We start from the raw sequence: 23560 nt of genomic DNA, 5'->3' as shown, positions 1-23560 counted from the left end.
AGGGAACAGCTGGCCTATAGGAAGGGATTATACAGAGAACAGCTGGCCTATAGGGGGGGATTATACAGAGAACAGCTGGCCTATAGGAAGGGATTATACAGAGAACAGCTGGCCTATAGGAAGGGATTATACAGAGAACAGCTGGCCTATAGGAAGGGATTATACAGAGAACAGCTGGCCTATAGGAAGGGATTATACAGAGAACAGCTGGCCTATAGGAAGGGATTATACAGAGAACAGCTGGCCTATAGGAAGGGATTATACAGAGAACAGCTGGCCTATAGGAAGGGATTATACAGAGAACAGCTGGCCTATAGGAAGGGATTATACAAAGAATAGCTGGCCTATAGGAAGGGATTACACAGGGAACAGCTGGCCTATAGGAAGGGATTATACAGAGAACAGCTGGCCTATAGGAAGGGATTATACAGAGAACAGCTGGCCTATAGGAAGGGATTACACAGGGAACAGCTGGCCTATAGGGGGGGGGATTATACAGAGAACAGCTGGCCTATAGGAAGGGATTATACAGAGAACAGCTGGCCTATAGGAAGGGATTATACAGAGAACAGCTGGCCTATAGGAAGGGACTATACAGAGAACAGCTGGCCTATAGGAAGTGATTATACAGAGAACAGCTGGCCTATAGGAAGGGATTATACAGAGAACAGCTGGCCTATAGGAAGGGATTATACAGAGAACAGCTGGCCTATAGGAAGGGATTATACAGAGAACAGCTGGCCTATAGGAAGGGATTATACAGAGAACAGCTGGCCTATAGGAAGGGATTATACAGAGAACAGCTGGCCTATAGGAAGGGATTATACAGAGAACAGCTGGCCTATAGGAAGGGATTATACAGAGAACAGCTGGCCTATAGGAAGGGATTATACAGAGAACAGCTGGCCTATAGGAAGGGATTATACAGAGAACAGCTGGCCTATAGGAAGGGATTACACAGGGAACAGCTGGCCTATAGGAAGGGATTACACAGGGAACAGCTGGCCTATAGGAAGGGATTACACAGGGAACAGCTGGCCTATAGGAAGGGATTACACAGGGAACAGCTGGCCTATAGGGGGGGGATTATACAGAGAACAGCTGGCCTATAGGAAGGGATTATACAGAGAACAGCTGGCCTATAGGAAGGGATTATACAGAGAACAGCTGGCCTATAGGAAGGGATTATACAGAGAACAGCTGGCCTATAGGAAGGGATTATACAGAGAACAGCTGGCCTATAGGAAGGGATTATACAGAGAACAGCTGGCCTATAGGAAGGGATTATACAGAGAACAGCTGGCCTATAGGAAGGGATTATACAGAGAACAGCTGGCCTATAGGAAGGGATTACACAGGGAACAGCTGGCCTATAGGAAGGGATTACACAGGGAACAGCTGGCCTATAGGAAGGGATTACACAGGGAACAGCTGGCCTATAGGAAGGGATTACACAGGGAACAGCTGGCCTATAGGGGGGATTATACAGAGAACAGCTGGCCTATAGGAAGGGATTACACAGAGAACAGCTGGCCTATAGGAAGGGATTATACAGAGAACAGCTGGCCTATAGGAAGGGATTATACAGAGAACAGCTGGCCTATAGGAAGGGATTATACAGAGAACAGCTGGCCTATAGGAAGGGATTACACAGGGAACAGCTGGCCTATAGGGGGGGGATTATACAGAGAACAGCTGGCCTATAGGAAGGGATTACACAGAGAACAGCTGGCCTATAGGAAGGGATTATACAGAGAACAGCTGGCCTATAGGAAGGGATTACACAGGGAACAGCTGGCCTATAGGAAGGGATTACACAGGGAACAGCTGGCCTATAGGAAGGGATTACACAGGGAACAGCTGGCCTATAGGGGGGGGATTATACAGAGAACAGCTGGCCTATAGGAAGGGATTACACAGAGAACAGCTGGCCTATAGGAAGGGATTATACAGAGAACAGCTGGCCTATAGGAAGGGATTATACAGAGAACAGCTGGCCTATAGGAAGGGATTATACAGAGAACAGCTGGCCTATAGGAAGGGATTATACAGAGAACAGCTGGCCTATAGGAAGGGATTATACAGAGAACAGCTGGCCTATAGGGGGGGATTATACAGAGAACAGCTGGCCTATAGGAAGGGATTATACAGAGAACAGCTGGCCTATAGGAAGGGATTACACAGAGAACAGCTGGCCTATAGGAAGGGATTATACAGAGAACAGCTGGCCTATAGGAAGGGATTATACAGAGAACAGCTGGCCAATAGGAAGGGATTATACAGAGAACAGCTGGCCTATAGGAAGGGATTATACAGAGAACAGCTGACCTATAGGAAGGGATTATACAGAGAACAGCTGGCCTATAGGAAGGGATTATACAGAGAACAGCTGGCCTATAGGGGGGGATTATACAGAGAACAGCTGGCCTATAGGGGGGGATTATACAGAGAACAGCTGGCCTATAGGAAGGGATTATACAGAGAACAGCTGGCCTATAGGAAGGGATTATACAGAGAACAGCTGGCCTATAGGAAGGGATTACACAGAGAACAGCTGGCCTATAGGAAGGGATTATACAGAGAACAGCTGGCCTATAGGAAGGGATTATACAGAGAACAGCTGGCCTATAGGAAGGGATTATACAGAGAACAGCTGGCCTATAGGAAGGGATTATACACATATCAAACACTTGGTTCACGTGATCAAATATAATAATATAAAGTCATGTTTACCCCATAAATGCTTATGCTTTTCCAATGTACATCCTAACCCGTGTTAGAAACCTGGCTACTAGTCCCATCCTAAAGATATAGCATCCATAGATAAGGATCAAGACAAGAACAAACAGGCTCTTCAACGGGCTCTTGTGAGAGTTCTATGTAATAGCTCGGTCAGATCAACCAGATAATCCCTTTATTGAAAGAAGGGAGGAGGATCACGTCTGTTTGTCCCACCCACTGCTCTGACGGCTGTTATAGATTTAACACCGTCAGACAGGAGTGACTCGGTGTAGGTCCAGCGTGTCTTCTGTCTGCTGGCTTTGAGAACAGAGAACAGAGAACATTTAGAGTTTAGAACCCTGATGTTAAAGCTTTGACAACAGCCGTGTCTTCTGTCTGCTGGCTTTGAGAACAAAGAACAGAGAACATTTAGAGCTTAGAACCCTGCTGTTTCTTACTTGTTAAATCCTCTTCGATTGGTGTCGATGAAGGCGAGGAGACAGGTTAACGAAGGATTGTTAAGCCTTCAGAAAATATTGTGTGTGTGTGTGTATGTGTGTGTGTGTGTGTGTGTGTGTGTGTGTGTGTGTGTGTGTGTGTGTGTGTGTGTGTGTGTGTGTGTGTGTGTGTGTGTGTGTGTGTGTGTGTGTGTGTGTGTGTGTGTGTGTGTGTGTGTGTGTGTGTGTGTGTGTGTGTGGTAGATTCTATAGAGGTGCAACAACACACCAAATGATGTAGTTTCTCATGGACGAATGGTATCTCATCCCTCCAATAGTTTTCCCAGACCCTCGTAGAATCTATGCCAAGGTGCGTTGAAGCTGTTCTGGCGGCCCGTAGTGGCGCAGCGCCCTGTCGAGACACTTTATGTTGCCGTGGTGACGGAGCGCCCTGTCGAGACACTTTACGTTGCCGTGGTGACGGAGCGCCCTGTCGAGACACTTTACGTTGCCGTGGTGACGCAGCGCCCTGTCGAGACACTTTACATTGCCGTGGTGACGGAGCGCCCTGTCGAGACACTTTACGTTGCCGTGGTGACGGAGCGCCCTGTCGAGACACTTTACGTTGCCGTGGTGACGGAGCGCCCTGTCGAGACACTTTACGTTGCCGTGGTGACGCAGCGCCCTGTCGAGACACTTTACGTTGCCGTGGTGACGGAGCGCCCTGTCGAGACACTTTACGTTACCGTGGTGACGCAGCGCCCTGTCGAGACACTTTACGTTGCCGTGGTGACGCAGCGCCCTGTTGAGACACTTTACGTTGCCGTGGTGACGCAGCGCCCTGTCGAGACACTTTACGTTGCCGTGGTGACGCAGCGCCCTGTCGAGACACTTTACGTTGCCGTTTCCTTGAGTTCTGGACGTTGCACATCAACATTGCTATTGCAGGTTTGACCTGGGCTCAAAAACACATGTGGGAATTTAAACACAACCATATGGGTCCGGGGTCAAATCAGAACACGTGGGTCTACTTCTTCAAACTATTGGCATGTGGGGAGGTGGAGAAGCAGGGAGGAAGAGGAGGTGTGAAAAGGAAGAGTGGGTAGGAGGAACAGGGAGGAGGAGAAGCAGTGATGAGGTCTACTGAGTCAAACTACTGGCATGTGGGGAGGAGGAGTGGGGAGGAGGAGCAGGGAGGAGGAGAAGCAGGGAGGAGGAGGAGTGGGAAGGTGGAGAAGCAGGGAGAAAGAGGAGGTGTGAAAAGGAAGAGTGGGGAGGAGGAGCAGGGAGGAGGAGAAGCAGGGATGAGGTCTACTGAGTCAAACTACTGGCATGTGGGGAGGAGGAGTGGGGAGGAGGAGCAGGGAGGAGGAGAAGCAGGGAGGAGGAGGAGTGGGAAGGTGGAGAAGCAGGGAGAAAGAGGAGGTGTGAAAAGGAAGAGTGGGGAGGAGGAGCAGGGAGGAGGAGAAGCAGGGATGAGGTCTACTGAGTCAAACTACTGGCATGTGGGGAGAAGGAGTGGGGAGGAGGAGCAGGGAGGAGGAGAAGGGAGGAAGAGGAGGTGTGAAAAGGAGGAGTGGGGAGGAGAAGGCGGGAGGAGGAGAAGCAGGGATGAGGTCTACTGAGTCAAACTACTGGCCAATGAAAAGAGCTCATTGACGCTGACTCATGAAGGAAACAACAGCATTGGCGAAGGGTAAAACTATGGATCCAGTAGTCCTCTAACTTATACAGTGGAGAGATGTCATATTTGCAGTAGTGTGGGTCACTGAGAAGCGTGGTGAGCCTGTAAATGCTAAAAGTCTCCGGGCTGTGTTGCAGTTTTAATTGCTTGACATTTGCATACCGAGGAGTTTATCAGTTGTGCAAAGCAGGTCTCTGCTACGTATTATAATATTCAAATCACCAGAGTGGCATCTGCCTTTTGGCAAAAACACAGACATTTTCCTCCTACCTCTCACACAAAAAGACTAGAGAAGACAAACAATAGGAGGAGCAGGGAGGAGGTGTGGGGAGGAGGAGCAGGGAGGAGGAGAAGCAGGGAGGAGGAGGAGGAGTGGGAAGGAGGAGAAGCAGGGAGGAGGAGGAGGCGTGGGCAGGGGGAAGAGCAGGGAGGAGGAGGTGTGGGGAGTAGGAGTGGGGAGGAGGAGGGGGTGTGGGGAGGAGGAGTGGGGAGGGAGAAGAGTGGGGAGGATGAGGAGTGGGGAGGAGGAAGAGCGGTTAGGAAGAGGAGCAGGGAGGAAGAGGAGAGGGGGAGCAGGGAGGAGGAGCAGGGAGGAGGTGGAGGTGGAGTGCAGAGGAGGAGGGGAAAGGAGGAGGAGAGGGGAGGAGGAGGTTGAGTGGGAAGGAGGAGGAGTGGGAGGGAGGAGGAGGAGTGAGGAGGAGGAGGTGGAGTGCAGAGGAGAAGGGGAAAGGAGGAGGAGAGGGGAGGAGGAGGTGGAGTGGGAAGGAGGAGGAGTGGGAGGGAGGAGGAGGAGTGGGGAGGAGCAATGGGGAGTGGGGAGGAGGAGGAGTGGGGAGGAGGAGTGGGGAGTTCGGAGTGGGGAGGAGGGGGAGGAGTGGGGAGGAGGAGGAGGAGTTGGGAGGAGGAGTGGGGTGTAGGAGTGGGGAGTGGGGAGGAGGAGGAGGAGGGGGAGTGGGGAGGAGGTGGAGTGGGGAGGAGGAGGAGGGGGAGAGGGGAGGAGGGGAGAGGGGAGGAGGGGGAGAGGGGAGGAGGAGGGGGAGAGGGGAGGAGGGGAGAGGGGAGGAGGTGGTGGAGTGGAGAGGAGGAGGAGGGGAGAGGGGAGGAGGGGAGAGGGGAGGAGGGGGAGAGGGGAGGAGGTGGTGGAGTGGAGAGGAGGAGGAGGGGGAGGAGGAGGAGAGGAGGAGGGGGATGAGGTGGAGTGGAGAGGAGGAGGAGGAGGAGGAGGAGGAGGAGGAGGAGGAGGAGGAGGAGGAGGAGGAGGAGGAGGAGGAGGAGGAGGAGGAGGAGAGGGGAGGAGGGGAGGAAGGGGAGAGGGGAGGAGGTGGAGGAGGAGGAGGAGTGGGGAGGAGGTGGAGTGGGGAGGAGGTGGAGACGGGAGGAGGTGGTGGAGTGGAGAGGAGGAGGAGCAGGGAGCAGAGGAAAGGGGTCTCAAATGATGGTGATGGACAGAGAATGCCCATTAGGCCACGGACGATTCTGTTTCGCTTTTCACACCTTCTCAATCATGGTGGATCCGGGCAGACAGTGCCTGAATTCCAAATGGAACCCTATTCCCTATATATAGTGCACTACTTTTGACCAGAGCCCATTGTGCACTGTAGCCTATACAGAAAAGGGTGCTATTTGGGACTTACACCAGTGTTGAAGGGTGAATCTCTTTCGCAATCACAGATGTGGCCCACTGTTGATTCCACAGCACTCCTGGGTTCCACAAAACACAATCCAGCAGAATCCAGAAAACAATTTGATTGCGTCCGTCCACTCCCAAGTAGCCTAAAAAGTTGAAATGCTGGGAAATACGACAATATCATGACCACAATACGACGCAATTTGGAGTTGGAAGATAGAGCGCTATGATGCAAACAGATAGAGAAGCTAAACAATTGTGATAACTCTCATGAATATAAACATTGTCTGATTTGCTGCTCACTCACTCTCTCTGACACGGCTCAGTCTAGGACAGACAGCATATCTCCTGGAAGTCTGTCGGGGCGTCACAAATGGTGCCCTATTCCCTGAGTTGTGCACAAATTTACACCAAGAGTCCATGGAGAAGTAGTGCACTACTTTACACCAAGGGTCCATGGAGAAGTAGTGCACTATTTTAGACTAGCCATCTAATAGTGCACTACTTTAGACCAGGGTCCATGGAGAAGTAGTGCACTATTTTAGACCAAGGGTCCATGGAGAAGTAGTGCACTACTTTACACCAAGGGTCCATGGAGAAGTAGTGCACTACTTTACACCAAGGGTCCATGGAGAAGTAGTGCACTACTTTAGACCAAGGGTCCATGGAGAAGTGGTGCACTACTTTACACCAAGGGTCCATGGAGAAGTAGTGCACTACTTTAGACCAAGGGTCCATGGAGAAGTAGTGCACTACTTTAGACCAAGGGTCCATGGAGAAGTAGTGCACTACTTTAGACCAGGGTCCATGGAGAAGTAGTGCACTATTTTAGACGCTTAGACACACTTTAGACATTTTATCACTCAGCTACCTACAAAGGTACACCTACTACTCAGCTACCTACAAATATACACCTCCACTCAGCTACCTGCAAATATACACCTACCACTCAGCTACCTATAAATATACACCTACCACTCAGCTACCTACAAATATACACCTATAACTCAGCTACCTACAAATATACACCTCCACTCAGCTACCTGCAAATATACACCTACCACTCAGCTACCTACAAATATACACCTACCACTCAGCTACCTACAAATATACACCTACCACTCAGCTACCTATAAATATACACCTCCACTCAGCTACCTGCAAATATACACTTACCACTCAGCTACCTACAAAGCTACCTACAAATATACACCTACCACTCAGCTACCTATAAATATACACCTCCACTCAGCTACCTGCAAATATACACTTACCACTCAGCTACCTACAAAGCTACCTACAAATATACACCTATCCCTCAGCTACCTATAAATATTCACCTACCACTCAGCTACCTACAAATATACACCTACCACTCAGCTACCTACAAATATACACCTCCACTCAGCTACCTACAAATATACACCTCCATTCAGCTACCTATAAATATCCACCTACCACTCAGCTACCTATAAATATCCACCTACCACTCAGCTACCTACGTAGACACACCTACCACTCAGCTACCTATAAATATCCACCTACCACTCAGCTACCTATAAATATCCACCTACCACTCAGCTACCTACGTAGACACACCTACCACTCAGCTACCTATAAATATCCACCTACCACTCAGCTACCTGCAAATATACACCTACCACTCAGCTACCTACGAAGACTCACCTACCACTCAGCTACCTACAAATATACACCTCCACTCAGCTACCTATAAATATACACCTCCACTCAGCTACCTATAAATATACACCTACCACTCAGCTACCTATAAATATACACCTCCACTCAGCTACCTATAAATATCCACCTACCACTCAGCTACCTATAAATATACACCTTCACTCAGCTACCTATAAATATACACCTCCACTCAGCTACCTATAAATATACACCTACCACTCAGCTACCTATAAATATACACCTCCACTCAGCTACCTATAAATATACACCTACCACTCAGCTACCTATAAATATCCACCTACCACTCAGCTACCTACGGAGACACACCTATCACTCAGATACCTACAAATATACACCTACCACTCAGCTACCTATAAATATCCACCTACCACTCAGCTACCTACAAATATCCACCTACCACTCAGCTACCTATAAATATCCACCTACCACTCAGCTACCTACAGAGACACACCTATCACTCAGATACCTACAAATATACACCTACCACTCAGCTACCTATAAATATACACCTACCACTCAGCTACCTATAAATATCCACCTACCACTCAGCTACCTACAGAATAATGTTTTCAGTCTACTGCAGGCTTTCTGTATGTCTCCACAAAGACACATCTACCACTTTGCCACAGACATGCCCTCAAACTATAAAGTTTCAAACCCCTCCTACCTTTTCAATTTACAGTTGCTTAACAGCTTTTAACTTGAACCTTCTCTTTTCCATGTTATCCAATCATCTGTGTTGATTGGATGATCGGCCAATGAGAGAGACTCTGGTGAGTACCACTAAGCTACCTAAAAATATACACCTACCAATCAGCTACCTACAAATATACACCTACCAATCAGCTACCTACAAATATACACCTACCACTCAGCTACCTACAAATATACACCTACCACTCAGCTACCTACAAATATACACTGCTATACTCTGTTAGAGTATAGCAGCATCACCTGTTATCTTACTATGTGCCCTCCCTTCAAAGGATGGAGGATGGGCATCAGAATGACCTTTAATCTGAGGTGAGGTCAAGTACTTCTAGGGGGAAAGGTCAGTGGTAACACCATGCTAACAGAGGGGAAGAGAGTGGTACGGCTTGACCTCACCCTAAACCCTATACAGACAGAAACAGATTACTACTTGCTCTGCACTCGACCAAGAATTTATTCTGATTATAGACAGACACAAATTACTACTTCCTCTGCACTGGGCCAATACATAATCCTGATTATAAACAGACAGAGATTACTACTTGCTCTGCACTGGGCCAATACATAATCCTGATTATAAACAGACAGAGATTACTACTTCCTCTGCACTGGGCCAATACATAATCCTGATTATAAACAGACAGAGATTACTACTTGCTCTGCACTGGGCCAATACATAATCCTGATTATAAACAGACAGAGATTACTACTTCCTCTGCACTGTACCAAGACTTAATTCTGATTATAGGCAGACAGAGATTACTACTTCCTCTGTCAGTTGGGGACCCAAATTGAACCAGGTTTTCTCAGTCGGGACCCAAATTGAACCAGGTTCTCTCCGTCAGGACCCAAATTGAATCAGGTTCTCTCAGTCTGGACCCAAATTGAACCAGGTTCTCTCAGTCAGGACCCAAATTGAATCAGGTTCTCTCAGTCAGGACCCAAATTGAACCAGGTTCTCTCAGTCGGGACCCAAATTGAACCAGGTTTTCTCAGTCGGGACACAAATTGAACCAGGTTTTCTCAGTCAGGACACAAATTGAACCAGGTTTTCTCAGTCGGGACCCAAATTGAACCAGGTTTTCTCAGTCGGGACCCAAATTGAACCAGGTTGCCTCAGTCGTGACCCAAATTGAACCAGGTTGCCTCAGTCGTGACCCAAATTGAACCAGGTTTTCTCAGTCGGGACCCAAATTGAACCATGTTTTCTCAGTCGTGACCCAAATTGAACCAGGTTGCCTCAGTCGTGACCCAAATTGAACCAGGTTGCCTCAGTCGTGACCCAAATTGAACCAGGTTTTCTCAGTCGGGACACAAATTGAACCAGGTTCTCTCAGTCAGGACCCAAATTGAACCAGGTTTTCTCAGTCGGGACACAAATTGAACCAGGTTGCCTCAGTCGTGATACAATGTAAAACAATATATAGAGAGAGTCAATGGACACAAACAGGTTCATCAATCTACATAAACAACAACAAAAAATCCCATCAAAAAATCTGTCCATTTAAACTAGAGACATCTATAATCAGGATTATGTATTGGACGAGTGTAGAGATATCTATTTTTGCATCGGATGCGTTCTTACAAATATTTCCTGAGCTTTAGTCACGGATCCCTCCGGAACGTTCCACACAGAAGTTTTTGTTGTCCCCTTATTCCCTCTGATTGGTAGTTGTATATACGTGCCCTTTGGTTTCCATTGGCTGTCCATTATTGTCACAATGTCCGTTGGTGCGTGTGAGTACCTGCGCTGTGTGTTTTGGTCTTTCGTGCCCTTGTGGATTGCGCAGACGATTACGTGTCTCGTCCCGTGTGTTAATCATTGTGTTAATCATTGTGTTAATCATTGTGTTAAATCATTGTGTTAATCATTGTGTTAATCATTGTGTTAATCATTGTGTTAATCATTGTGTTAATCATTGTGTTAAATCATTGTGTTAATCATTGTGTTAATCATTGTGTTAATCGTTGTGTTAATCATTGTGTTAATCATTGTGTTAATCATTGTGTTAATCATTGTGTTAATCATTGTGTTAATCGTTGTGTTAAATCATTGTGTTAATCATTGTGTTAATCATTGTGTTAATCATTGTGTTAAGTCATTGCGTTAATCGTTGTGTTAATCATTGTGTTAATCATTGTGTTAATCATTGTGTTAATCATTGTGTTAATCATTGTGCGCTAGTGTTATTTATTGGAGGTACTCCTCGCTCTTTTGTTTACGTTTCAAGCCCTGTGTTTTGTGTTAGGTGTTTATTTGGTCTTCGTCCCCTTTGCCTTTACATGGAATGCTGTCATTTGGGCTGAACTTAAAAAAAACTATTACGTAATCCCGAATCTCTTCATGCCAGTGTGACAGCTTTCTTATACAGTAATGTTCTAGATTTATAGTACAGACACTTTAAAACCTTATTTCTTATGAATTATTGGACTGTCTATTTGACCATTTCTGAAAATGTAATTCAATCAGTTTCTCTGGGCTATAGTTTCTCCGGGCTAAGACCAAATTCAATATTTATCAAACAACTGTATTATACATATATATTTCATACCTAAAAGGGGTCCTAAAACTCTAAATTAAATAGCGAATTAATACATAGTATTAGCATCTTAAAAGAAGTCCATATGTCATCTTAGAGGGGGACAGAGATAATAAACTCCCTGGTTTGAGACCACTATATCACATGTCCTCTCAGAGGTGGACAGAGAGATTATTATTTTTTTATTTTTTTATTTCACCTTTATTTAACCAGGTAGGCTAGTTGAGAACAAGTTCTCATTTGCAATTGCGACCTGGCCAAGATAAAGCATAGCAGTGTGAACAGACAACACAGAGTTACACATGGAGTAAACAATTGACAAGTCAATAACACAGTAGAAAAAAAGGGGAGTCTATATACAATGTGTGCAAAGGGCATGAGGAGGTAGGCGAATAATTACAATTTTGCAGATTAACACTGGAGTGATAAATGATCAGATGATCATGTACAGGTAGAGATATTGGTGTGCAAAAGAGCAGAAAAGTAAATAAATAAAAACTGTGGGGATGAGGTAGGTGAAAATGGGTGGGCTATTTACCAATAGACTATGTACAGCTGCAGCGATCGGTTAGCTGCTCAGATAGCTGATGTTTGAAGTTGGTGAGGGAGATAAAAGTCTCCAACTTCAGCGATTTTTGCAATTCGTTCCAGTCACATGAAGCAGAGTACTGGAATGAAAGGCGGCCGAATGAGGTGTTGGCTTTAGGGATGATCAGTGAGATACACCTGCTGGAGCGCGTGCTACGGATGGGTGTTGCCATCGTGACCAGTGAACTGAGATAAGGCGGAGCTTTACCTAGCATGGCCTTGTAGATGACCTGGAGCCAGTGGGTCTGGCGATGAATATGTAGCGAGGGCCAGCCGACTAGAGCATACAAGTCGCAGTGGTGGGTGGTATAAGGTGCTTTAGTGACAAAACGGATGGCACTATGATAAACTGCATCCAGTTTGCTGAGTAGAGTGTTGGAAGCAATTTTGTAGATGACATCGCCGAAGTCGAGGATCGGTAAGATAGTCAGTTTTACTAGGGTAAGCTTGGCAGCGTGAGTGAAGGAGGCTTTGTTGCGGAATAGAAAGCCGACTCTTGATTTGATTTTCGATTGGAGATGTTTGATATGAGTCTGGAAGGAGAGTTTGCAGTCTAGCCAGACACGTAGGTACTTATGGATGTCCACATATTCAAGGTCGGAACCATCCAGGGTGGTGATGCTAGTCGGGCATGCGGATGCAGGCAGCGATCGGTTGAAAAGCATGTATTTGGTTTTACTAGCGTTTAAGAGCAGTTGGAGGCCAAGGAAGGAGTGTTGTATGGCATTGAAGCTCGTTTGGAGGTTAGATAGCACAGTGTCCAATGACGGGCCGAAAGTATGTAGAATGGTGTTGTCTGCGTAGAGGTGGATCAGGGAATCGCCCGCTGCAAGAGCAACATCATTGATATATACAGAGAAAAGAGTCGGCCCGAGAATTGAACCCTGTGGCACCCGCATAGAGACTGCCAGAGGACCGGACAGCATGCCCTCCAATTTGACACACTGAACTCTATCTGGAAAGTAATTGGTGAACCAGGCAAGGCAGTCATCTGAAAAAACGAGTCTACTGAGTCTGCCGATAAGAATATGGGTCCAGGTTTTGCAGCTCTTTCAGAACATCTGCTATCTGGATTTGGGTAAAGGAGAACCTGGAGAGGCTTGAGCGAGGAGCTGCGGGGGGGGCTGTTGGCCGAGGTAGGAGTAGCCAGGCGGAAGGCATGGCCAGCCGTTGAGAAATGCTTGTTGAAGTTTTCGATAATCATGGATTTATCGGTGGTGACCGTGTTACCTAGCCTCAGTGCAGTGGGCAGCTGGGAGGACGTGCTCTTGTTCTCCATGGACTTCACAGTGTCCCAGAACTTTTTGGAGTTGGAGCTACAGGATGCAAATTTCTGCCTGAAGAAGCTGGCCTTAGCTTTCCTGACTGACTGCGTGTATTGGTTGCTGACTTCCCCTGAACAGTTGCATATCGGGGGGGACTATTCGATGCTATTGCAGTCCGCCACAGGATGTTTTTGTGCTGGTCGAGGGCAGTCAGGTCTGGAGTGAACCAAGGGCTGTATCTGTTCTTAGTTCTGCATTTTTTGAACGGAGCATGCTTATCTAAAATGGTGAGGAAGTTACTTTTAAAGAATAACCAGGCATCCTCAACTGATGGGATGAGGTCAATGTCCTTCCAGGATACCCGGGCCAGGTCGATTAGAAAGGCCTGCTCACAGAAGTGTTTTACTAGCCCTTTCAAGCTTAACATCCTTATCATTTATCGCCCTCCAGGTTCCCTCGGAGAGTTCATCAATGAGCTTGATGCCTTGATAAGCTCCTTTCCTGAGGACGGCTCACCTCTCACAGTTCTGGGCGACTTTAACCTCCCCACGTCTACCTTTGACTCTTTCCTCTCTGCCTCCTTCTTTCCACTCCTCTCCTCTTTTTGACCTCACCCTCTCACCTTCCCCCCCCTACTCACAAGGCAGGCAATACGCTCGACCTCATCTTTACTAGATGCTGTTCTTCCACTAACCTCACTGCAACTCCCCTCCAAGTCTCCGACCACTGCCTTGTATCCTTTTCCCTCTCGCTCTCATCCAACACCTCCCACACTGCCCCTACTCGGATGGTATCGCGCCGTCCCAACCTTCGCTCTCTCTCCCCCGCTACTCTCTCCTCTTCCATCCTATCATCTCTTCCCTCCGCTCAAACCTTCTCCCACCTATCTCCTGATTCTGCCTCCTCAACCCTCCTCTCCTCCCTCTCTGCATCCCTTGACTCTCTATGTCCCCTATCCTCCAGGCCGGCTCGGTCCTCCCCTCCCGCTCCGTGGCTCGATGACTCATTGCGAGCTCACAGAACAGGGCTCCGGGCAGCCGAGCGGAAATGGAGGAAAACTCGCCTCCCTGCGGACCTGGCATCCTTTCACTCCCTCCTCTCTACATTTTCCTCCTCTGTCTCTGCTGCTAAAGCCACTTTCTACCACGCTAAATTCCAAGCATCTGCCTCTAACCCTAGGAAGCTCTTTGCCACCTTCTCCTCCCTCCTGAATCCTCCGCCCCCCCTCCTCCCTCTCTGCAGATGACTTCGTCAACCATTTTGAAAAGAAGGTCGACGACATCCGATCCTCGTTTGCTAAGTCAAACGACACCGCTGGTTCTGCTCACACTGCCCTACCCTGTGCTCTGACCTCTTTCTCCCCTCTCTCTCCAGATGAAATCTCGCGTCTTGTGACGGCCGGCCGCCCAACAACCTGCCCGCTTGACCCTATCCCCTCCTCTCTTCTCCAGACCATTTCCGGAGACCTTCTCCCTTACCTCACCTCGCTCATCAACTCATCCCTGACCGTTGGCTACGTCCCTTCCGTCTTTCAAGAGAGCGAGAGTTGCACCCCTTCTGAAAAAACCTACACTCGATCCCTCCGATGTCAACAATTACAGACCAGTATCCCTTCTTTCTTTTCTCTCCAAAACTCTTGAACGTGCCGTCCTTGGCCAGCTCTCCCGCTATCTCTCTCTGAATGACCTTCTTGATCCAAATCAGTCAGGTTTCAAGACTAGTCATTCAACTGAGACTGCTCTCCTCTGTATCACGGAGGCGCTCCGCACTGCTAAAGCTAACTCTCTCTCCTCTGCTCTCATCCTTCTAGATCTATCGGCTGCCTTCGATACTGTGAACCATCAGATCCTCCTCTCCACCCTCTCCGAGTTGGGCATCTCCGGCGCGGCCCACGCTTGGATTGCGTCCTACCTGACAGGTCGCTCCTACCAGGTGGCGTGGCGAGAATCTGTCTCCTCACCACGCGCTCTCACCACTGGTGTCCCCCAGGGCTCTGTTCTTGGCCCTCTCCTATTCTCGCTATACACCAAGTCACTTGGCTCTGTCATAACCTCACATGGTCTCTCTTATCATTGCTATGCAGACGACACACAATTAATCTTCTCCTTTCCCCCTTCTGATGACCAGGTGGCGAATCGCATCTCTGCATGTCTGGCAGACATATCAGTGTGGATGACGGATCACCACCTCAAGCTGAACCTCGGCAAGACGGAGCTGCTCTTCCTCCCGGGAAGGACTGCCCGTTCCATGATCTCGCCATCACGGTCGACAACTCCATTGTGTCCTCCTCCCAGAGCGCCAAGAACCTTGGCGTGATCCTGGACAACACCCTGTCGTTCTCAACTAACATCAAGGCGGTGGCCCGTTCCTGTAGGTTCATGCTCTACAACATCCGCAGAGTACGACCCTGCCTCACACAGGAAGCGGCGCAGGTCCTAATCCAGGCACTTGTCATCTCCCGTCTGGATTACTGCAACTCGCTGTTGGCTGGGCTCCCTGCCTGTGCCATTAAACCCCTTCAACTCATCCAGAACGCCGCAGCCCGTCTGGTGTTCAACCTTCCCAAGTTCTCTCACGTCACCCCGCTCCTCCGTTCTCTCCACTGGCTTCCAGTTGAAGCTCGCATCCGCTACAAGACCATGGTGCTTGCCTACGGAGCTGTGAGGGGAACGGCACCTCAGTACCTCCAGGCTCTGATCAGGCCCTACACCCAAACAAGGGCACTGCGTTCATCCACCTCTGGCCTGCTCGCCTCCCTACCACTGAGGAAGTACAGCTCCCGCTCAGCCCAGTCAAAACTGTTCGCTGCCCTGGCCCCCCAATGGTGGAACAAACTCCCTCACGACGCCAGGACAGCGGAGTCAATCACCACCTTCCGGAGACACCTGAAACCCCACCTCTTTAAGGAATACCTAGGATAGGTTAAGTAATCCCTCTCACCCCACCCCCCCTAAGTTTTAGATGCACTATTGTTAAGTGACTGTCCCACTGGATGTCATAAGGTGAATGCACCAATTTGTAAGTCGCTCTGGATAAGAGCGTCTGCTAAATGACTTAAATGTAAATGTAAATGAGGGGTGGTCGTTTGACTGCGGCTCCGTAGCGGATACAGGCAATGAGGCAGTGATCGCTGAGATCCTGGTTGAAGACAGCGGAGGTGTATTTGGAGGGCCAGTTGGTCAGGATGACGTCTATGAGGGTGCCCTTGCTTACAGAGTTAGGGTTGTACCTGGTGGGTTCCTTGATGAATTGTGTGAGATTGAGGGCATCTAGCTTAGATTGTAGGACTGCCGGGGTGTTAAGCATATCCCAGTTTAGGTCACCTAACAGAACAAACTCTGAAGCTAGATGGGGGGCAATCAATTCACAAATGGTGTCCAGGGCACTGCTGGGAGCTGAGGGGGGTCGGTAGCAGGCGGCAACAGTGAGAGACTTATTTCTGGAGAGAGTAATTTTCAAAATTAGTAGTTCGAACTGTTTGGGTATGGACCTGGAAAGTATGACATTACTTTGCAGGCCATCTCTGCAGTAGACTGCAACTCCTCCCCCTTTGGCAGTTCTTCTTCATTCTTTTCCAAGATGGCGTAGCAGTAAGTCGTCCTGTTGTCCTGTCCCCTGTATATATCGCATCTTTTTCGTTTTCGTATGGGAATGAGGTAGGTGAAAATGGGTGGGCTATTTACCAATAGACTATGTACAGCAGCAGCGACCGGAGAGATAAAAGTCTCCAACTTCAGCGATTTTTGCAATTCGTTCCAGTCACAGGCAGCAGAGTACTGGAACGAAAGGCGGCCAAATGAGGTGTTGGCTTTAGGGATGATCAGTGAGATACACCTGCTGGAGCGCGTGCTACGGATGGAGCGTCTGGAGGTTCTTGAGTGTGTTCTAAAAAATAAAAAATAATAGCGATTCCGTATCACAATGGGTGAGGCAGGTTTCCGGAAGGTATAAACAAATAAATACCTGTTAAACCACAGGGAGTCGACATGGTCCAGTCCAGTCTAAATACCTGTTAAACCACAGGGTATAAACAATTTAAGAATCTAAAAGAGATAGAAAGTAAATATGGGTCCAGAGAGTGTTTGGGACGCGGCGATACAGACGGTTAGCAGGCCTGTGCTAACAAGCTAACAGTTCGTAGGCACGAGCTAGACAGGGTAGCAGGGGTGTGCTACAGGTGCTCTGGCCGGGTGTGGGTGGAAACGCTAGCCAGGGGTAATCATCCGGGGTTGCAGTTTAGCTCGATAGGTAGTTGTGAAGATCCAGCTGAAAAATGTTCCGTTTGCGGAGGGAATCCGGGGAAAAGAAAATATGTCCGTTATGCTCTGGTTAGCGTCGCGTTGTTCGAACTGGCGAGAGCTTTTCGAGCTAAAGGTTAGCTGATCACCGGTTAGCTGAAGACCGCTAGCATAGCTGGTGGTTAGCTGGCTAGCTTCAGTTGAGGGGTTCCGGTTCCGAAGTAAATATAAATACTTTAGGAAAAAGTAGCTACATTGGGTGAGGCGGGTTGCAGGAGAGTATTTGGAAGCTTAGGTTTAGCAAAATGTTTTTAAAGCTATGCAATGAAAAAGATGTAAAACGAAAAAGAGACGATATATACAGGGGACACGATACGACAGGATGACCTACTGCTACGCCATCTTGAGATCACTAAATCACATGTCCTCTCAGAGGTGGACAGAGAGATAATAAACTCCCTGGATTGAGACCACTAAAAAACATGTCCTCTCAGAGGTGGACAGAGAGATAATAAACTCCCTGGTTTGAGACCACTAAATCACATGTCCTCTCAGAGGGGGACAGAGAGATAATAAACTCCCTGGTTTGAGACCACTATTTCAATCTAAATAGTGCTGCTAATATGGAAAATATTGTCATTGAAGAAACATTTTCAGAGATTAAATTAATTTGAATGTGTAGGTTCATTATCATGTATAGACAACTTTGTACCTGGTTTAATCTGTGGAAGTTCAGACTAGAGTATTTAAAACATTAAAATTTAAATTTAACCAGACTCAAAATCCTCCCTCGACCCAAATTTGGGCAGCGACCCACCAGTTGAGAATCTCTACTCTAAAACATCCGGTTGCCTGAGTGTTATATCAATATATCGGACTGGGTTTTTTGTCACTTGAAAAAGAACGTTTACGATTTAACGATATATTCCCAAGAAATGTCCATTTATGTAAATTATTCTTAGCAGTTACGTAATTATCAATTCATGAAACATCTTATCAAAAAATAATATCCCTGGTCCATTTTCATATTTTGTCTGACATAATTCCTTTTTAAGCCTGGGTTGAATGTATGATTCATGAATACTTTGGAGATTTGATGGCCATTGAATACATAATTTCACCACTTCAAAGGTATACAAAGCACTTAATATATTAATTTCGCACACTGAATCAGAGTGGCTTTTTCAGTGAGAAGTGGAAAGGAAGTGCTTCAATTGAGACATATGGCTGATCCCCTTTTCATGTGGATGAGAAACACTGAAAGAGCAGTACAATATTGGTTTAAGTACATCATCTCCAAGATGGCCTTTCCCTGAGTCATGTTACTGCACACCCAGGCTAGTCTCTGATCTCGCCCTTACCTGTTTACCCAGAGACAAAACTATCCTATCCCCAGGTCCCAAAGCTCTCTCTCTCGTCCCAGGCCCTGAGAACAAAGTTGTCAGTCCCTTCTCGAGCGAAGTATATCTCAAGTCCAGGATACCACATCCTCGGAGTTGAGTTGTCAGTCCCTTCTCGAGCCAAGTATATCTCAAGTCCAGGATACCACATCCCCAGAGTTGAGTTGTCAGTCCCTTCTCGAGCGAAGTATATCTCAAGTCCACGATACCACATCCCCAGAGTTGAGTTGTCAGTTCCTTCTCGAGCGAAGTATATCTCAAGTCCAGGATACCACATCCTCGGAGTTGAGTTGTCAGTCCCTTCTCGAGCCAAGTATATCTCAAGTCCAGGATACCACATCCCCAGAGTTGAGTTGTCAGTCCCTTCTCGAGCGAAGTATATCTCAAGTCCACGATACCACATCCCCAGAGTTGAGTTGTCAGTCCCTTCTCGAGCGAAGTATATCTCAAGTCCACGATACCACATCCCCAGAGTTGAGTTGTCAGTCCCTTCTCGAGCGAAGTATATCTCAAGTCCAGGATGCCACATCCTCAGAGTTGAGTTGTCAGTCCCTTCTCGAGCCAAGTATATCTCAAGTCCAGGATACCACATCCCCAGAGTTGAGTTGTCAGTCCCTTCTCGAGGGAAGTAAATCTCAAGTCCACGATACCACATCCCCAGAGTTGAGTTGTCAGTCCCTTCTCGAGCGAAGTATATCTCAAATCCACGATACCACATCCCCAGAGTTGAGTTGTCAGTCCCTTCTTGAGCCAAGTATATCTCAAGTCCACGATACCACATCCCCAGAGTTGAGTTGTCAGTCCCTTCTCAAGCGAAGTATATCTCAAGTCCACGATACCACATCCCCAGAGTTGAGTGCAGATGAGAGATTTTCCGTAGTGACCCTTCGACTCCTCCGATTCCTTAGAGTTGATAGGTACCAACGTTTGTCCTTTTGTTCAAATGCATTTCTCCGTTTTCTGATGACCTTACTTTTTTAATACAACACTTTATTCAATATAAACACCAACTATCTCCTCGTTGAGATTTAAACATATTGATCTTCAGCAAACCGAGAAAGACAGGTAAGAACAAGGGACAGACAGAGGTACAAGATAAGGGTGTAGGAATTTACATTTTTGGAAGTGAATTGAAGGAGTCGGGGGAGTCAAAGGTTCACTCCAAAAACGTTCAGCCTCCTCTAAATCTCCTCCCAACCGCTAGCTCCCCAGCCTCCTCTACTCCATCTCCCTCCCAACCGCTAGCTCCCCAGCCTCCTCTACTCCATCTCCCTCCCAACCGCTAGCTCCCCAGCCTCCTCTACTCCATCTCCCTCCCAACCGCTAGCTCCCCAGCCTCCTCTACTCCATCTCCCTCCCAACCGCTAGCTCCCAGCCTCCTCTAGCCTCCCAACCGCTAGCTCCATCTCCCGTCCCCTCCCAACCGCTAGCTCCCCAGCCTCCTCTACTCCATCTCCTCCCAACCACTAGTCTCCCTCTACCTCCCAACCGCTAGCTCCCCAGCCTCCCTCCTACTCCGTCTCCCTCCCAACCGCTAGCTCCCCAGCCTCCTCCCAACCACTACTCCGTCTCCCTCCCAACCTCCCCCAGCCTCCTCTACCGCTCCTCCCAACCGCTAGCTCCCCAGCCCCCCTCTACTCCGTCTCCCTCCCAACCGCTCCTCTAGCTCCCTCCCAACCCAGCCTCCTCTACTCCGTCTCCTCCCAACCGCTAACTCCCCAGCCTCCTCTACTCCGTCTCCTCCCAACCGCTAGCTCCCCAGCCTCCTCTACTCCATCTCCCTCCCAACCGCTAGCTCCCCAGCCCCAGCCTCCACTACTCCGTCTCCTCCCAACCGCTAGCTCCCCAGCCTCCTCTACTCTGTCTCCTCCCAACCACTAGCTCCCCAGCCCAACCTCCTCTACTCCGTCTCCCCCAGCCCCAACCTCTCCCAACCACTAGCTCCCCAGCCTCCTCTACTCCATCTCCCTCCCAACCACTAGCTCCCAGCGCCAACCTCTTCCAACCACTAGATCCCAGGCCCAACCTCTCCCCATCTCCCCAACCACTAGCTCCCCAGCCCCAGCCTCCCAACCACTAGCTACTCCATCTCCTCCCAACGTCTCCCAGCCCAAGCCTCTCCCAACCACTAGCTCCCCAGCCTCCTCCCAACCACTACTCCAGCCCCAGCTCCCTCCCAACCACTAGCTCCCAGCCCCAGCCTCTACTCCATCTCCCTCCCAACCGCTAGCTCCCTCAGCCCCAGCCTCCATCTACCACTCCATCTCCCTCCCAACCACTAGCTCCCCAGCCTCAACCTCCTACTCCATCTCCTCCCAACCACTAGCTCCCCAGCCTCCTCCTACCTCCCCCAACCACTAGCTCCCAGCGCCAACCTCCTACTCCATCTCCCTTCCAACCACTAGATCCCAGGCCCAACCTCTTCCTCCATCTCCCTCCCAACCACTAGCTCCTACTCCATCTCCCCCAACCGCTAGCTCCCCAGCCCCAGCCTCCTACTCCGTCTCCCTCCCAACCGCTAGCTCCCCAGCCTCCTCTCTCCTCTCCCAACCGCTAGCTCCCCAGCCCCAGCCTCCTCCTCCGTCTCCCTCCCAACCGCTAGCTCCCCAGCCTCCTCTACTCCGTCTCCTCCCAACCTCTAGCTCCCCAGCCTCCTCCTCCGTCTCCTCCCAACCACTAGCTCCCAGCCCCTCTACTCCGTCTCCCTCCCAACCGCTAGCTCTCCAGCCTCCTCCCGTCTCCCTCCCAACCGCTAGCTCCCCAGCCTCCTCTAGCTCCTCCCAACCACTAGCTCCCCAGCCTCCTCTACTCCATCTCCCTCCCAACCGCTAGCTCCCCAGCCCCAGCCTCCCACTACTCCGTCTCCCTCCCAACCGCTAGCTCCCCAGCCTCCTCTACTCTGTCTCCTCCCAACCACTAGCTCCCCAGTCCCAACCTCCTCTACTCCATCTCCCTCCCAACCACTAGCCCCCAGCCCCAGCCTCCTACTCCATCTCCTCCCAACCACTAGCTCCCAGCCTTTTCTACTCTGTCTCCCTCCCTACTCCCAACCACTAGCTCCCAGCCTCTTCTACTCTGTTTCCCTCCTCTACTCCATCTCCCTCCCAACCACTAGCTCCCAGACTCTTCTACTCTGTCTCTCCCTACCAGCTCCCAGCCCCAGCCTCCATCTCCCTCCCAACCACTAGCTCCCCAGCCTTTTCTACTCTGTCTCCTCCTCTACTACATCTCCCTCCCAACCACTAGCTCCCAGCCTCTTCTACTCTGTTTCCTCCCAGCCCATCTCCCTCCAACCACTAGCTCCCAGACTCTCCCAACCACTAGCTCCCAGCCCCCAGCCCCAGCCTCCATCTCCTCCCAACCACTAGCTCCCAGCCCCAGCCTCCATCTCCCTCCCAACCACTAGCTCCCAGCCTCTTCTACTCCGTCTCTCTCCTCTACTAGCCCCAGCCCCAGCCTCCATCTCCCTCCCAACCACTAGCTCCCAGCCCCAACCTCCTCTACTCCATCTCTCTTCCAACCACTAGCTCCCAGCCCCAACCTCCTCTACTCCATCTCCCTCCCCACCACTAGCTCCCCCGCCTCCTCTCTCCCTCTCCTCTACTCCATCCCTCCCAACCACTAGTTCTCCCTCCCTCCCAACCACTAGCTCCCAGCCTCTTCTACTCTGTCTCCCTCTCCTCTACTCCATCTCCCTCCCAACCACTAGCTCCCAGCCTCTTCTACTCTGTCTCCCTCTCCTCTACTCCCATCTCCCTCCCAACCACTAGCTCCCAGCCCCAGCCTCCATCTCCCTCCCAACCACTAGCTCCCAGCCTCTTCTACTCTGTCTCTCTCCTCTACTAGCTTCCAGCCCCAGCCTCCATCTCCCTCCCAACCACTAGCTCCCAGCCTCTTCTACTCTGTCTCTCTCCTCTACTAGCTTCCAGCCCCAGCCTCCATCTCCCTCCCAACCACTAGCTCCCAGCCTCTTATACTCTGTCTCTCTCCTCCTAGCAACCACTAGCTCCCAGCCTCCTAGTCTCCTCCATCTCCCTCCCAACCACTAGCTCCCAGCCTCTTCTATTCTGTCTCCTCCTCCTCTACTCCATCTCCCTCCCAACCACTAGCTCCCAGCCTCTTCTATTCTGTCTCCCTCCTCTACTCCATCTCCCTCCCAACCACTAGCTCCCAGCCTCTTCTATTCTGTCTCCTCCTCTACTCCATCTCCCTCCCAACCACTAGCTCCCAGCCTCTTCTACTCTGTCTCTCTCCTCTACTAGCCACTTCCAGCCCCAGCCTCCATCTCCTCCCAACCACTAGCTCCCAGCCTCTTCTATTCTGTCTCCCTCCTCTACTCCATCTCCCTCCCAACCACTAGCTCCCAGCCTCTTCTATTCTGTCTCCCTCCTCTACTCCATCTCCCTCCCAACCACTAGCTCCCAGCCTCTTCTATTCTGTCTCCCTCCTCTACTCCATCTCCCTCCCAACCACTAGCTCCCAGCCTCTTCTACTCTGTCTCCCTCTCCTCTACTCCATCTCCCTCCCAACCACTAGCTCCCAGCCTCTTCTACTCTGTCTCCCCTCTACTCCTCTAGCTCCATCTCCCTCCCAACCACTAGCTCCCAGCCTCTTCTACTCTGTCTCT

The sequence above is a fragment of the Oncorhynchus gorbuscha genome, linkage group LG23 (genome assembly GCF_021184085.1).
Source record: "Oncorhynchus gorbuscha isolate QuinsamMale2020 ecotype Even-year linkage group LG23, OgorEven_v1.0, whole genome shotgun sequence".
NCBI lineage: Eukaryota > Metazoa > Chordata > Actinopteri > Salmoniformes > Salmonidae > Oncorhynchus > Oncorhynchus gorbuscha.
The sequence above is the reverse complement of the archived record's forward strand: the minus strand, read 5'-3'. Positions refer to the sequence as shown.